This window comes from Macaca mulatta, chromosome 3 (genome assembly GCF_049350105.2).
Source record: "Macaca mulatta isolate MMU2019108-1 chromosome 3, T2T-MMU8v2.0, whole genome shotgun sequence".
NCBI lineage: Eukaryota > Metazoa > Chordata > Mammalia > Primates > Cercopithecidae > Macaca > Macaca mulatta.
This window is the reverse complement of record NC_133408.1, coordinates 89,360,002-89,378,055: the sequence shown is the minus strand read 5'-3', so window position 1 is coordinate 89,378,055 and position 18,054 is coordinate 89,360,002.

The following is an 18,054-nucleotide window of genomic DNA, read 5'->3' as shown; positions in this document are numbered from 1 at the left end:
AGAGGGCAAGGGAGGAAAGGGTAGACCAACAATTACGCTTAATGACTCAACAGTGGAGAACATAGCAATGGGCATTAGAGGGTTAGCTTCAGGAGTCAGATGCTGGAGTTAAGTAGAAGGCATTTTGGGATAGATCCTAATAGCATTTCCCCTATATAGGCTTCTTTACATGACATTTGAAAAATGTGGAATATACTGTTTGGCTACAGAGGGAGGAATTCCCTCAGTCCTTGTAAAATTGTAAGGTCCCAATGGATACTTTTTTTATTAGCTACTGGAGGCAGGGGCCATATTTTCCCACAGCCTGTAGCACAATTCTTTACACATAGTAGGCACTCAATAAAGATTTGTCAAGTGTGTGAATGCACAGGGTTTTCATAAAGGCACGATCCAAGGCTGTTCAGGTGGTTCTTACTCCATTTTTATTGCCATTCAGAACTTACAGCTCCCATAGCAACAATAACTTGTACCCCTCAAGCATATGTAGTATTTAGTATTTCTGTATGTGGTGTCAACTTTCATGTCGTAATATACTATATATGTAACTGGTTAAGTTACTGTTGTTGTGGGAACCATAGGCTTTTTCCCATCTAAAATAAGCCCTTGCTAGCCATCCTTGTGTATGCAGAGGTAACAACTACACAACCTTTCCATGCCTAACTCCTCTTACTGACCCTGGGCCTCCTGTTTGGTCGACACATCCAATGACAAGTTTATGTGCTTATTGTAATGACAATGCTGTGCTTAACAGTCTTTTTTGCTAGTAACGCTGTGACATTAATATTTTGAAAGCCCACTTTTAGATTTATTATTGCTTTGTTGGGGAGTACCATTTTATTACACGTACATTTTGAAAAGGGGATCAATTCAAGAGTCAGTCTGGTTATGAGATGTTCCTAGGCATGATGGCATAGAACAAATATGTTGTCTTATCCTGTCTCATGCTACCAAAGATGAATTGTACTTGCTTTGTTCCCTTAAAGTAGGTATTACAACTTTTTCTTTTCTGTTCGTAATGAGAGATCTTTTAAAGGGAGCTTCTTGAAACCTGGAAAAATAACCAATCCTCATTTTAGTTCATTTTGTAAGTCATCTTTGTGAATGGCAAGCTAAGGAAAGTGGACAGTGGGCAGTGAAGGGTCAGTTAGGGTAAGTCAAGTGGAGTTAAATGCTCCTCTCCAGGTGCCAGCAAGCATGTCTAGGGGGACATGGGGCACAGTGTTTAAGCAGATTGGCCTTGAGCCAGCAGATTTCTGTTTGTGTTACTTGAAGCTTATAGATATACTCTTGGGAAAATCCTCAGAATATGTGTGCTTTTCTAAATGGGAAGTCTCTTACTGTTTAACATTGATTCACTTATAAGGGTTTTACTTGTAGTGATCACTTGGACTGTCTAGAGAAGCAAATACAATATTTTTACCAATATTTATTACACAACAGCCACTAATATCAGACTGCTTTCCACTGTCTATCTTCTGCTAAATGTTCTCTTCATTTCTTCTACATTTCCACCCTCTCCATTTTCTCAACACACACACACACGCACACACACACACAACTTATAATGACATATTAATCTCTCTTATGCATTCATAGCCCTGGCCTCAAGACCAATTTTTGTTTCTCCCAATGCTATAAATTGGGTCACTCAAACATATTCGTTGAAATGGAACAAAAATACTCTGACATTTTGTTTATAGAGTATCTAGAAAAGATCAGGGTCAACAGAGACTTGTCTTCCCACTCCTGTCCTTTTTGTGTCTTCTCTGCCCCATGCACACAGTCTCCTGTGCACTGTTGGTCCTTCCTTAGCAATAAAGTGGCCTTTCGTTTTCCTTAGACCCCCCAACACCTTGGTCCTTGGCGAGCTAAAAATGACCTGCCCAGTGTTGTTTGTTCAAATAATCTGTAACTGAATTCATACCTAGGTATTAATATATGAGTAATCATGCAGTATTTATCATTTAAAATGAGTTTCGTGGCATTACAGTATATTATCCTTAAAGATTAATTTGACCATGGAAATTCATATTGGGAAGATGAGAGAGATGTCTGTGAGTGAATAGTTCCTTACCTCTTAACCTGTGTAACCTATCAGGTCACTTTTCTACCTTGATGTTCTTGATTGTGCCTACATCGTTTGTAAATAGTTTAAAATGACTTATGGGTATAGCAGCATCAAATTTCCGTAATGAGACAAAATATACTAGAAAGAGCATTCTTTGACACAGGCCATTTTGATGTTTTTTGTTTTTTGTTTTTTTGTATTGGGTTAGAGTTTAGAAACAAAGAGTTGATAATAGGTGATGTATTATTTAATTCATGTGATTTTTATCGAGTATTTGTTATGGGCCAGCATCTATCCTGGGGATAGAAGATTACTAAGATAACTGTGGTCCCTGTTCTCACCTAGATTGCATTGTAGACAAGCAAACAGAGGAGAAACAAGTAAAAAAACAAAGGAGACTCTCAGTTTGTGATATGTACCAGAAAGGAAATGAAAATTATTACTAAGCTAGTGAATTATGATTGAGGATGGGAAATCTACTTTAGATGAGGATATGTGGGAAGACCATGTATGAGCTATCTTCTAAAGGTTGCATGGTCAACCTGTTGACCACAGCTGCTGATGCCATGGGAGAAATGGTGATAATGGTGGTGGTGGTGGTGATGGTGATATGATGTCGATGGTGATGTGATGATGATACAACGGTGATGGTGATGGTGATGTTGGTGATGGTGGTTATGTGATGGTGATAATGATGGTGATGCAATGATGATGGTGACAGTGGTGATGTGATGATAGTCATGGTGATGTGATGATGATGCTGATGGTGATGGGGATGATGATGTGAATGGTGATGACGATGTTGGTGATGGTAATGATGTGGTGGTGATTGTCATGGTGATGTGATTTGTTGGTGACAGTGATGGTAATGGTGATTATAAGCCACAATGGGATTTAAAATTAACCTGTGGTAAAAATAACAGTGCTATGTCAAATGTAACTCCTTGATATATTATCAAAGAAGACCTAGAAATAATAACAGGCAGGATGACATTAAATAAGTTGTTTAATCTTACCTTTGGCTTTAAACAATTTACTCTTGAATGTATGCTTTGTGGCAAAGGAACAAGCAGTACTTCTAGAATTTATGCATTTTCTTTGATAGGTAATGAATTCTAGGAGAAACAAAGTGATTGCTTTTACTCTGTTCTTCCTTAAGCAAAATCCAGAGATTTTGAAACCAATTTGTTAATATAAGGTTGATTTTGCCTTGAGATTAGTGATTTACAAGTTTTATTGTTGTTGTTATTGTTTTATTGTTTTCAAGACAGTGTCTCGCTCTGCTGCCCAAGCTGGAGTGCAGTGGCACAATCTCAGTTCACTGCAATCTTTGCCTCCCGGGTTCAAGCAATTCTCGTGCCTCAGCCTCCCAAGGGGCTGGGACTACAGGTGCCTGCCACCATGCCCAGCTAATTTTTATATTTTTTAGTAGAGATGGATTTCACCATGTTAGCCAGGCTGGTCTAGAATTCGTGGCCTCATGTGACCCACCCACCTTAGCCTCCCAAAGTGCTGGGATTATGGGTGTGAGCCACCACACGCGGCCAGTGATTTACAAAGTATTAAGGAGAAAATAACATTTTAGGGCAATAAACTGATTACTGATTTACTGCTTTGGTAATTTACTGATTCGATCAATTTCTTCAAGTGACTACAAGTGGTTTTTCCCTTTGGGAGAATTTTTGAATATTTTCTGATGCATATCTTCTTCCTGGCCTTGCCCTTTCCTCTCTTCCTTTTCCTCCCTCTCCTACCAAAATGTCCTCAGCATAGAAATACGAAGGTTTCTCTTATGGTTTAGTATTAATGTTAGACTATGAAAAGAGCGTTTTAAAATTTACTGAGTTGCTATTAGTTATACTAAACCTCATTTATAATCTGTGGGACAGCACTTGTGGAAAGCCAGCACGATTTAGTTATCTTCGTTTCTGAATCTGGAAGACTTTAATGACACAGAAAGAATCTCAGTTATTTAGTTAACCAGACAAAGCAGATTGTAGTACATTTGTACTACATGTTTCTGTTTTATAAATAATACAGAAAGATGAGATGCATATCTAAATATTTATGGATATGTACAAAAAGCTATCAAGGATATACTAAAATGTTAATCTCTTACTTGTAGTATATTTTGAAAACATTTTCTTTTTTTTTTCTTTTTCTAACTTCTAAATTTAAATTCTAAAGTTCAAAGGCAAAAAGACTATTTTTGAAATAAACCACAAAAATAATAAGTTGTTTTCACCTCTGACCTAGTAATTCTACTTTTAGGAAATACTCAGAGACTTGGATAAAGAAATTATATTAGCACTCACACACAAAAACGAAGCATCTGATGTCTTAAAAGAAGGGAGTGATTGGGCCAGGCATGGTGGCTCACGCCTGTAATCCCAGCACTTTGGGAGGCCGAGGCAGGCAGATCATGAGGTCAGGAGATCGAGACCATCCTGGCTAACACAGTGAAACCCTGTCTCTACTAAATATTAAAAAAAAAAAAAAATTAGCCAGGCGTGGTGGTGGGCACCTGTAGTCCCAGCTACTCGGGATACTGAGGCAGGAGAATGGTGTGAACCTGGGAGGCGGAGCTTGCAGTGAGCTGAGATTGCGCCACTGCACTCCAGCCTGGGCAACAGAGCGAGACTCCATCTCAAAAACAAAACAAAAAAAAAAAAAGAAGGGAGTGATTAAGCATATTAAATCCATAAATCATGTGACATTAAGATTGTTTTCAAAGCAATTGACCTGGGTATATGCTTATGATATAATGTGTAATGTTAAGTGAAAAAAAAATTAGCTTATGTAGTATTGTTCTAATTATGTAAATTTTAAAAGTGTAGGAAAAAAGACCATAAATAAATAACCAAACTTACGGCAGTGATAATTTTTAGGTTTGGGGAATCATGTTTTTTTTTTTAACTTTTCAACGAATAGACATTCCATTTAAAATGAGATATACATATAAATGTTTATATATTTTTTTCAAAGAATCAGAATAAAATCTCTGATAACAATTCATTTTGATGTTTTGGTAATAATTGGGAAGGCCTAGAACATATTCCTTTTCACTATGTTCATCCAGTGCCTTAAGGAAACAACGAATATGAGCCTTGAATTTCTTGGACACTTCTTATATACAGTTTAAACTTCACAGAAATATTTTTAAAAATCTCAAGCTTTAGGGAGATGGATTATAAAAGCAGCTATAGCTTGGACATATTATTGTCAATATGAGTATTCGGCACATTTGATTATCAACATAGTCAACTCTACTCAGTTGATCAGGATCGTTCAATCAGATTGATAGACAATGGAGATTTTCCTGTTTCCTTGCATTCTGGACATTTTGAATGAGAATTGGTTCCACTAAATTGGTGCATCTGTTAAGCTCCAGGACAAGCCCAGTGAATGAGCTGACTCAATTGTTTAGGCATCTTTGGACCTCTGAGTTAGGGGAAGAAAACTGTGGACTAGCAGTGCCTGTGCAGAGGAGGCCCTCAATAAATAAATGATGGCCACCTAAGGCACATTTGGTCTTGTCCACACTTCATCCCACAGTTTAACCTGGAAAGATGGTACTTTATGTATGTATATTATTTACATGAATGATACTTTACTGGGGCTAAAAAGTAAAATAGGAGGAGTAGTTGTATTAACAGTAATAAAAAATACACTGAAAATCAGGGCTGCCAATTATTGGTGCACCTGCTGTGCTCCAGGCCCTGAAAGAGATGCTGGCATTTGTCTTCTCGTTAATCAGTGATGCCGCCCTGATTTGCTACAGGACTTGCCCTTTCTTGAGGATTCTAACATGTAAAAAGACACAATAGCCAGGCTCTCAGCACATATGGTGTCTAATGCCCTTCAACCCTTTCCACCTCTTGTTTTTGGTCTGTGCCCTGATGATTTTCCATCTCTGTCTGTGGCAGATGAGATTCAAGGTGAGAGAAAGAACAAACCCTATAAGGTAATTCTGTCACTCACCTCATCTTCATAATCTTCCCCGAGCTTCCTCTGCTGCTCACCCTGGTATTGATCGTGTCACTGGCTATAGCAGACCAAGGCAGGGGGCTGCAAACCTTTCCGCGTAACCCTCGCCAGTGCGCCTGTTTCAGCTCCAAGAAGAAAAGCCTGCTGTGAAAACAATCAGTGCATTTGCTTTAGATCTAAGTGATTCCAACTAGGTCGATGCTTCATGCTGATGTGTTGAAAACATTTAAAAAATTTCTCAGAGTTTGATTTCCACGGGAACATTGTGGCATGTGTCTCAGTGTCTGCAGTTGTTATTTTTCACAAACGCAGCTGACAACTGCTTCCTGCCACAGCACACAAAAGCAGTAGGAAAACGGAGGCTTTTGTCTGGATGGATATTTACTATAAATGCTTTTTGGGGAAAGGGAGAAACCGCTGTGTGTGTGTGTGTGTGTGTGTGTGTGTGTGTGTGTGTGTGTTGTGTGTTGTGTGTTTGCGCGCACATGCGTGCATGCCCGCGTGCTCGTGTATGTAGGTTGGGTTGATAGCCACATGCTATCTTGACCTGCCGTCAAAAAGATTTTTGTTTCTGTTTTCGTTTTTGTTTTTTTACTCCTGAAGTGAATATGATCCAATGTTGATAGGGTATAAATGCAAGAGAATGAACTACCCTCTGGTTTGGGTTTGAGTTTTGAGATTTCCTTTGTTTTGGCACTGACTTTCCTACACAAATCATTCATGATAATGCTAAGAGTTGCTTTATCTTCTAAAGGATCTAACAGATCTCTGCAAGTTTATGTCTATATCCAGAAACAATTGGACCTTTTCATCACATTGTGGCATGCAGCAGTAAAATGGACATTATGAAAGGGAGCTATCCTCACACAAATTCATATGTGTTTAATCTCTGATAGAAATCTGGGATAATATTTAATTGTAGAATCTAAGATAACAAGTTTTCCACCTGAAAAGTAATCTCCCTAAAGAAAAGGAACACTGCCAGCATATATGTGGTGTATTGTGGTATTGGGGGGACACGAGAAGGGGTAACGGGCCCAGCCTAAAAGTGTTGGAGTCAGGGACATGGACAAGCATCTTACACCTGATCACATTTTTAAGTCCCCATTCTAGTTATTAATAATAGAGTTGGGTCGGGTGCAGTGGCTCACACCTGTAATCCCAGCACTTTGGGAGGCTGAGGCAGGCGGGTCACCTGAGGTCAGGAGTTCGAGACCAGCCTGGCCAACATGGTGACACCCCATCATACTAAAAATACAAAAATTAGCCAGGTGTGGTGGCATGCACCTGTAATCCCAGCTACTCGGGAGGGTGAGGCAGGAGAATTGCTTGAACCTGGGAGGCGGAGGTTGCAGTGAGCCAAGATCGTGCCACTGCACTCCAGCCTGGGTGACAGAGTAAGACTCAGTCTAAAAAAAAAAAAAAAAAAAAAAAAAATAGAGTCTAGGATTTGTTTCAAAAATATAGAACAATGTACCTACAATCCACACCTTCAAAATTACTTCTTTATTTAGAGATAAAGTTAGAGGGCTGACATTGGGGCTTCTTATTTTCCCATGTAGCTCCATGGGAGATCTATGGCTAAGTCAAAGTCAGAGCCTAGGTGTTCAGTGTTCTATCTGCCAAGTCTTGTAAAAAGTATGTGTGTCATTTCAGCTGAGTTTTCTTTGCAATGTCATCATTTAAATAAAATGTTGGGGTTTTCTTCTAGGCATGAACTCTCTTGGGTTGTGTTACCCTGTTTGCTGTTTACTGTCAAGATGCTGAAAGAATGTTCTTATAATGATCCAAGAGGAAGTGGCAAATGAGTGCTCTTCTTCAGGTATTTTGTTGATTTTTCAGAATGCCTACCAATAGGAAATTTCCGCAAAACTACAATCTGTGAGTTTATTGTATAAAATTGGAGGGAAATCATTGTCATGTTTCCTTTTGTCAAATGAGTGAGATTCCCTTTTGTTCTGATATGCTGCTTCTCCAAAAGGTTAGATTTATTTTATGCTAGAAGTATTCCTTAATTCATAAGCTGTATCCGTGGGTGGTATTACGATTTGTTTTACTGAACACCTACATTGAATATCTCTCTCTCTCCTTACTGTTTACATACTTGACCATTAGAGTTTATATTCTAAATACAAGCTGCACATAAATAATCTTTTATGGAATTTTATTTGCTATTTTTTATATTCCATTTAAAAAAATAAGACAGATGTGGCTTTTATGGTAAAAGATACTCTAGATTTTTGAGTATTACTTTACACTTCTATTTCGAGATGTCTGTAATTAGGAGGCTTAAAGTATTTTGGGGGAATGTTGGGTCAGTAACACTCACAGTTTCCTTATGAAGAAAGTGGGAAGAAAATTTCAATGGAATGTATTCTGTCTTACAGGCACAGAAAACTTGAAAGGAGACCTAGGTCATTGCTGATGGGTCTAGGAACAGAATTTATCTCCAGTTTTCTAATTGCTTCTTTTAAAATTAGATACGTACTTTTAAAAAATGGGGCAACCATTCAGAATGTCTTGGTGTGTAGAGTTTTAGACTTTTAGAATGCTGGGGATAATAGAATCAATTGATTCTGCCATGATAATGATACTTTGCAGTGTTCCATAGCATAAAGAAGGCAACATTTATATTAAACATGATCCCTTCCTTTCTATTAGTAGCATTTGTCTATAAACACCAAGGGAGTGGAGCTGCTGTAAGTCGAGTGGAGGAAATAGTTGTAATATGTCATCTTTCCAATGTCATTTCATTCATTTAAAAAATGAACTCCTTGGGTGTGCTGTAGAAACACTATTTGTACTTTAAATGTACTATCGAGAGCCCTATTTGTAAAGAATTTATGCACTTAATGTATGTACTCAGCTTGTCAGGTTACTTTGTTTCCAGATTTTTTCCCCTCAGAGCAATGAGAGAGTCCTCATGAGTTGCAAAAAGAAAAACCATAGGCTTATAATAAGCTTATACTGGCTCATGTGTGAAGCTTAGCCTACTATAGATTTTCCAGAAAATCAAATATGGATGTGGCGGAAATATCTTTTCTGGCTAGGAGAAGCGACTCATTATGAGACAGTTAACTGTACATCTCTTGGGAGTGTCTTTAAGTAGTTGCTTAAAAGCCAATGTTTAGCAGTAGAACCTTCAGAGAGGCATAACCCAATGCTGGCAGTGCACGAAAGCGGCTTTACATGAACATTTCCCAGAGGAGATTGTTTCAGACAGGGTGTGGAAATGGCAGGTGAATGAAGATCTCTTCCAGCTAACTGGAAAAGCACGTTTTCAGGAGAGTGGAAGCTATAAGTATAAAAATGAAGGTGAACATACTGAAAAAGAAGTGGATAAAATTAATTTTACAGAAACGATAACATGTTAGATGTTGTTTAGCAACTTTTAATGTTAAATCTTTCTCCAATGCCTTGGGTAATACAAAGACAAGTTTTATGAACATCTATGTGCAAGGCAAGTCTTAATTCACCTGATAAATCCTTGTGAAATATGTGTGGAATCTTATGGATTCAGAAAAAACTGAATTTTTTTTCATTCTTTGTCAATTTATCTTTTTTCTTTTGTCACCTCCACATGTTGCTATTGCTTAGACCCGGGAAGAAAACTGCAAGATTTTTTTTTTCTCTCTTTTCTCCCTGCAAGATTTCCTCCTAACTTCAAAGGTCCTGTGGATCATTCTCTCACAAATGTTGGAGAGCTCTTTTTCACAGTTGGCTATACAAATACATCCTGGTTTAATAAATGATGGAGCCTCCTACTGCTTAGTTTCCTTTTGTCAAAAGTGAAACTGTTTCTGCGAAGCTGTGGCTTCCTTCTTGCTACTGCTATTGACTCTTCTTTTCAATTAGTTGGAGTCAAGAGCCTTTGGGCAGAAGGATGGTACACCATAGATGATCGTCTTCCTCCTTGTGGTCTCCATTCAGATGACCACTGAGAATATTTAGCATCTTGCTTATGAATTTAAAAAAAATATGTCAGTAATTCTGTCAGAATATTCTGTTTTGTTCAGGAGCAGAATTTTTAAAATATATCAATGCCTAATAATTTGTTATTCTTAGAATTGATTTCCTTTTTTTAAAATATGATGACTATTAATGGTACCTGTAGGTTTGATTTTATGAACATTTCCCACAGGAGATTGTTTCAGACAGGGTGTGGAAATGGCAGGTGAATGAAGGTATATATTACATATAGATATATAATATCTATATTCTATATAGATGTGTAATCTATATTATACACAGATATCTATATACTATATCTATATTATATATAGATAAATAATACATCTATATTATATATAGGTATATATGATTACCTATATATAATGCAGTATATACTGATTACCTATATACAATACAATGTATACTATATAATAACAAATATTTATTGAATCTCCACTGTGAGCCAAGCAGGATTCTAGTAATGTGGGATATGATATAGTAATTCCAATTCATTGGTTTAATATGATTTATTAAGTGCAGGATCTATGTGTTTGATCACTAAGCTAGGACATGGGACAGAAAGGAAGACACAGTTTCTGCTCCAAAAAGCTCATAGTCCCATGACAGAGAAAAAACAAGATGGTAAACTAAAAGTTGTAAAATCATGTAAGCACTGGAGCATTTTAAAAAGGTTAAAAACAATATAGTCCCCCCCACCTTACAGTTCAGTAGAAAAGACTTTAGCTAACCAAAGTCAAATATTTATATTTACATAAATGTAAAACAGTGGTAAGTGTTACCATGGGGAGGTGAATGGTATGAAAGCTCATCACAGGAGACTTTGACCTAATCAGGGAAATCATCAGTGAGTATATCAGGGAGGTAAGATTGAAGGAGGAGCTGGAGTTGTGTAGGTCAAGACAGCGCTAAGCGTGCTTTCTGCAGATGGAACAGTGCATGCATAGTCCCTGCAGCTGAAATGAATGTGGCATGTCCAGTTTAAGGGACTTGAAGAAGGCCGACAGCCACTGTGGCAGAGCACAGAGAGCAAGAAGAGTGTAAAGGTAAGCCAGACTGTGGAGACCTTACCGAAAATTTGGTTTGATCAAGGGAGCTCTAGGGAACCAGTGAATGTCATAATGCCTTTGGATGGGGAAGGCTGGAGATGTTGCCCTGAGATGATCCTGTGTGTATAAGGTTTTACAACTTTTATTTTACCATGTTGTTTTTTCTCCCTTATGTAACCACGAGTTCCTTTGGACAAGAACTGTGTCCTCTTCCCTATCCCATGGCCTCGCTTAGTGCCTAACACATGGATGCTGTACCCAATAAATACATATTAAATCAATGATTTGATATCATTTACTTATTCTTCTTGACTTTTCTTTAGCTATTAGTAGATACAGTTTTACATAACAATGAGCAAAATGTGCACACTGGGCTGCGTGTGAACATGTTATGGAGATTTGTTAGTGATTTCTGTAATCTGGGATCTGTTTACTTTGTACTGCTAAATCTAATTCTACTGCTAAATCACCATCTTTAGTTGCTGTTATTGTTATGTGTATTATCACAATATTCTTTTAACTGTTCTCCTTTGTTTGCCCATTACCTATTGTCAGCCCAGCAACCATCTTATGATAACGTAAAGCAGATTACTGTAGCCCTGGCTGGAAGGCATCAGGAGGTCCCCACATCACCCAGAGTAGGAGTCACTGTCCTTAGAGCTGCTTCTAAGACCCTCCATGATCTTCCCCACCTCCCTGCCTCTCCTACCTCATCTACTACATGCCCCCTTATCCACCCTGGGGTAGCCATACCGGGCATGCCTGCAGTTCCTCAAACATTCCAAGCATGCTCTCATCTCAGAGGCTTTGAATTTTGTTTTCTAACCCAAATATTTGCATGACTCCTTTATATAAAACATTCCAAAATTTTTATTAAGCTCATTCCTAGATCGTGCGTGCATGTGTGTGTGTGTGTGTGTGTGTGTAATTTGAGTGGATTTTTTTCAGAATTATCCTATTCGTTTTATTAATGTATTGATTCTTCTGCATTTTCATCATATTATCTGCAAATAATGTTAATTTGTATTATTTTCCTAGTAGTTATACCTCATTTCTTTTTCTGGCCTTGCTGTATTGGCTAACATTCTCAAGTCAAATATAGCACACTTACGGTGATAGTAGGCATCTTTGTTGTCTTTCTAGCCTATTGAAAAGTCCTTGGGATTTGTGTTCAATACAGAATTTGCCTGAACTCTTTTAGCTGCAAATGACAGAAAGCCAGATCAATCAATGGTAATGGCTCACAGAAGTCTAGGGATAGAACTGTCTGCAGGTAGAAGTGATTTTTGATGTTCAAAACTTCTATCAGGGCCATATCTCTATGTCTCCATCTCTCACCATTATTTTCCTTTGTATCCAAACATTCTCAGAAATGCTCTGTCCATGAAGTAGGAAGTAGAGAATGATTCTGATTGGTTTGCAGAGTGTACAAGCCCACCCTTTAGTTTCTGTGTCAGGTGTGAAGATTGGTTGTGCCGGAAGCAGTGACCTGAACTTATTTGGTGACAAAACCTCACCTGAACTGACATGAAGTAAACCATTTACATTTTTTTTTTTTTTTGGTGCAGAGATATTAATCAGCTTAATAGTCCAGAATGTGCTGGGAGTATTAGTTAATATGTAATCTAAGTACTTCATTACCATTATAAAATTTATAAAATTCTGAGTTCTCATTTATGTCTTGCTCCAGTGGAATCACATAGGGGATTGTGAGCCAGTATAATTAAATTTTCCTTATGTATCTATAAATTAAATCTAAAAATTTTAAAAATCCAATATTTGAAATAATCACTATAAAACAAAATAGAGTAATTCATAGGTTAAGACGTATAGCCTTGTATCATGAAAGCAGTGCCACTAAAAGTGGAAATACAATGAGTAAAAGTTGGAAGTGGGAGAGAATGGAGCAGAGCATTTTTCCCTTTATATATTTTAATATAGTTTCCCCTTTTCATGAAGAAGATTCATTTCTTTTACCTAGAAACTTACTACCTAGAATTCATTTGCTTCTTGGAAACACTCCTGATTTCCCTGCCTCCTTCTTGTATTGCAGCCCTGGTTTTCCAGGACGATTGCATGGCCATCTTCTTGGAATTTCCTTTCATTTTGCAGCCTTATTTGGTCCATGGTTTCTTAAACCTCATATTTTCCTCATTCCTACATCCCATTTTTGTTTGGGGGCATCCTCAATTAATTCTTTAGAACAAATCTGTAGATGGTAAATTTTATAAGTCCCCACATGCCTGCAAATGACTTTATTTTGTCTTTACTCTTGATTGATAGCTAGAATTTTAGATTCAAAATAATTCTCTCAGAACTTTTAAAGGCTCTGATGTTTTCTGGCATCCAACATTGCTTATGAAATGTCTGAAACCAATTTGGTCTTTCTTCCTTTGAAGATAAACATTGTAATCTCTTTGGAAGTTTTCAGGATCTTCTTTAGAATCCTTGTGTTCTGAAATTTTATAAGAATGTTCTTAGATGTTTTTTCCTCCATTTTTTTCTGCTCAATACCATATGGAATCCTTCAAAATGAAGACTTACAGTATTCTATTTGTAGGTTTGTTTAAGCTTTGGGTAATTTCATTCATTATTCCTTTGATAAATTGCTCACATTCCTTTTCTTAGCTACCTCTTTCTAGAACTACTAGGAGACAGATGTAGGCCTTCCTGCATTGATTGTGCTGAAATCTTTCACATTTTCTTTCTTTCTTTTTTTTTTTTATGATTCTGGAAAGTTTCCTTGACTTTTCCATGTAGTGTTTTATCAATCTTTCAAATGTCAATAATTACATTTTGAATTTTCAAAAACCTTTGTTCCTTTTATCACTGCAACCCGTTCTTGTTTTGTGGATAAAGTATTTTGTCAAATGTTCTTCACAACACCAATTAAAATTATTTTATGATTCCCTTCTCTTCCCTGAATTATTCCTGTTTTCTCCAGCATCAGGGAATCAATGTGTTCCTTTTGATTCTTTTGGGGTTTTTTTAACATTTGCCTCAGAATCTGGTAACTGTTGGTTGTCCATTTATATGCATGAATGAATAAGTAAGATAATGCAGCCATCATGGATTTCCTTCGCAGCTTGAGTATGTCAGGCTTCATTCTAGGAAGTGTGGAACCAGGAGCAAGTGAGCAGGTTAGGTGCATCCTCCTAGACCCCCCAAAAAAGGTAGCTCCCAATCTGGGGTCTTATCTTTCATTCTAGAAGCCAGTGCCTTGGGCAGGCCCTGATAAAATAATGTCTTCTCTTCATAATGTTGCATGATGAGATATTTAGGATGGTCCAGGAAGGGATAAGTCATTTTCATCTATTCAAGATACATATCTACTTCAAGATATTGTTACCCAATAGTTGTATCACTCATATTGCTTTCTCAGTCCACCACTGATGTGATTTCTTTCCTTTCCAAGGTTCATGCAGAAGTATTTATTTCCAGAATTACAGCATTGAGGACAGAGTGTGGGCTAACTGGTATTTCTTTTTGGTGGAGGTTTTGAGATGGTCATTGCAGTCTCATCCATGAGTCCTTTTCATTACTTTACATGGAAATTTGAAAAGAATATGTATTTTACATCTGTAAGTTACAATGTTTCCTCTTTTACTCTTTCTCCTCAATAAATCAAACTCCTTAATTGTGTTATTCAGCTACTCTCTATTTTTTATCTACTTGATCTGTCACACTCTGAAAGAGGTGTTATTGCTCTTAAGATTGCAGTTTCTGCCAATTTCTCATCGTATTTCTAAAAGTTCTTTGCCTAATGTATTTCTAGGTTAGAATTTTTTTTTTAATGTACAAAGTTTTTGACATATCTGTTTGGCAGAATGTACCTTTTATAAAAATGAAATATCCCATTTAATGCATTTTGCTTGAGCTATACTTTGATAGTAATATTGCCACCTGCTTTCCTTCTGTTTCCATTTGCCTATCATATCTTCAAGTATTTTCAATTTTTCCTTATCATTTTATTTAAAATGTTCTTTTAAACAGTCTCTGGCTGGGTTTTGTTTTGCTTCTCTTAACTCAATTTTGGATCCATTGTCTTTTAATGGAGAAATGTAATTCCTTCTTTTTATTATGTTAATTGATTTGCTTGCTCTTGGTCTTATTTTTACCATTAAAACATATTTTAATTGATGAATAAATATTATATATTTATGGGGTACAATGTAATGTTTGGTATATGATTACATTGTGGAATGATTAAAATCTTATCTATTTCAATTTATGTTATGTGTTTACTTTCTTTTCTATCTTCTTTGGAATGATCAGTTTTTATTCTTACTGCTTTGAAAATTTTACATGTTATTTCTTTCCTACTAGCAGATAATATTAATTTTTGTAGCAAACATACTTGACCAATATTTTTTTCTGACGGCAAGATCTAAACTCTATTTATAGCCTTTCTCCATAACCCCATACTAAGATAAGCATTTAGTATTTATTTACTCCACCCCATTTGCCGTATTTTATTGAAAGTATGTGAAATGTTAGTTCCATATGTATTAAAAAATAAAATTATTTACTTTTTCTTTCAAGAATTCTTTCTTTGTAATTGATCTAAGTTTTAAAACCATATTGTTAACAATTTCTTGGGCTTAATATTCATTTTACTATTTTTCTCCAAAAATGTTTCATGTATATTACAAATTCCCTCTATTCTATTATAGTTATGTTGATTTACATCTTTTTAAAATAATTTTACAAAAGGCACATAGATATCATATTAATTCAATCCTTGCATTTTAAAACCTATAAAAAATGATGATTTACATGGGAATAAAATTCCAGGGAATTAGTTCATCTTGCTTAAGATTTCTAGAAATTGTACTTCATTCCTTAATGTTTGTTTGGAAACTCTTGTCTTTTGTATTGGTTCCTAAAATCTGATTCTGCTAGCCCACAGTTTTAGCATTTTTCTTTGAGGATAATATTTTTCTCCTTTTTTACTACACATATTTAGAATTTTATCTTTATTCTTGGAATCCAGAAATTTGTCAGGGTATGTCAAGGGATAGGCCTTAAGAAATAATCTTATCTGGCTCTTAGGGAGACTTTAGGATATGGAGACTTGTGACTTTCTTCAGCTCAGGGAAGATATCTTTTATTATATCTCTGATGAATGCTTTCCTTCCTTCTTCTCTTTTCTTTTATGATATTCACTATTTGTTATTTTCTGCATTCTTCTATCTGGCCTAGTTCACTAGTTTGTCTTATTCCTCATTTGTCAGTTGCTCATTTTTCATACCTGGCTGCTCTTTTTTTGGATAAAATGCCTTCTCAAAATTCACTAAAATGAAACATATATATATATATGCTTATTTAATTTTCTTCAGTTTCCTATATTTACTTTTTTCTGTAGGTGTTATTAATTCTGATTGCTCGACCTGATTATCCCCCACCCATCATTTTTTGCAGTAAAACACACAGATGTGCACTTCAATCAGTTTTGATACATGTGTGCACCTGTGTAACAGCTACTCTAGCCAAAACATGGGACACTCTCAAGGACACAGAAAGCTCCCTAGTGCCTCGGAAGCAAGCACTTTTTAAATTTTGTCATCATAATTTCTATTTACCTGTTCTAAAGCTTCATGTAAGTAGAATCATACAATATATATTCTTTTATGCCTTCATTCTTCACTCAGTGTAACATCTATGAAATTCATTATGTTTTCACATGTATTGGGACCTTTTCCCCCTTTTTCCATCTTTTTTCTCTTTTGCTGGAGAGATAAGCCACCATGTACATCCATTCATCTCTTGGACATTTGAGTTATTTCCAGTTCTGAGCTATTATGAATAAGCTGCTATGAACATTCTTTTGCATGGACATATGGTTTCATTTCTTTGGAGTAAATATCAAGAGTAGAGTTGCTAAGTGGCAGAGTAGGTATACCTCTGACATTATAAGAAACTATCAGTTTTCTAAGCAGTTGTACATTTTACACACTCAACAGCAGTGTGTGAGAGTCTGCCTGCTCCATATCTTCACCAACACTTAGTATGGTCAGTGTTTTTTATCTTTAATCATTCTTATAGGTGGGTAGTGGTATTTCATTGTGGCTTTATGTTGCATTTCCTTGATGACTAATGATGTTGAGCACTTTTTCATATATTCATTGATCCTTTGCATATCTGCGTTTTAAAAGTATTATTCAAATCTTTTGCCTAGTTTTAAGATTAGTTTTTAAAAAATAATTGTTTTTCAGGAGTTTACAAATACTTATACTAGCCTTTATTGGTTGTATGTATTGTGGATATTTTTTCACCAGTCTTTAGCTTGCCTTTCCAGTTTCTAAACAAAGGCTTTTAAAAGAAGAAATTTTAATTTTGATAACATTCATATGCTGTATTTTTCTTTTGTCGTTTGTGCTTTCAGTATCTTGGCTAAGATGCTTCCCCACTCCCTCAGTGAACATGTGGCAATGTCTGCAATGTCTGGAGACATTTTTGTTTGCCACAACTTGGAGAGAGAAGACTAGGAACTAGTGGGTAGAGGCCAAGAATACTTCTAAGCATCCTGTAATGTACAGGACAGTCTCCCTACAATGTAGAATTATCCAGCCCCAAATGTCAACAGAGTCGTGGTTGAGAAATCCTGATTTAGAGTGATACACAAATGTCCAAATACATTTTCCATTTTTCTCGTTGAAGTGTTCTTATTAGAAAAGCATTTCCATCTAATTTATACATTTATAAAATCTTATGTCCTCTTATGTCACATTATGGCTACTGCTTATTGAACACTTAACTATGATACAGGCTGCATTTTATATATTTTCTGTATTATTCCACTTAAGTCTGAGAAGTAGGTATTCTTTGCACTTTACAAATGGAAAAACTGAAGCCAGAAAGGAAAAAGGCCCAATGGTTGGTAAAAGAGCCAAGATTTCTGTTTAGGTCAGTGTGATAGTTTACTAAGACTAAAATTTCTTTTGAGTTTATTTTAATATAAAACTTTTGCATTATCGCTTA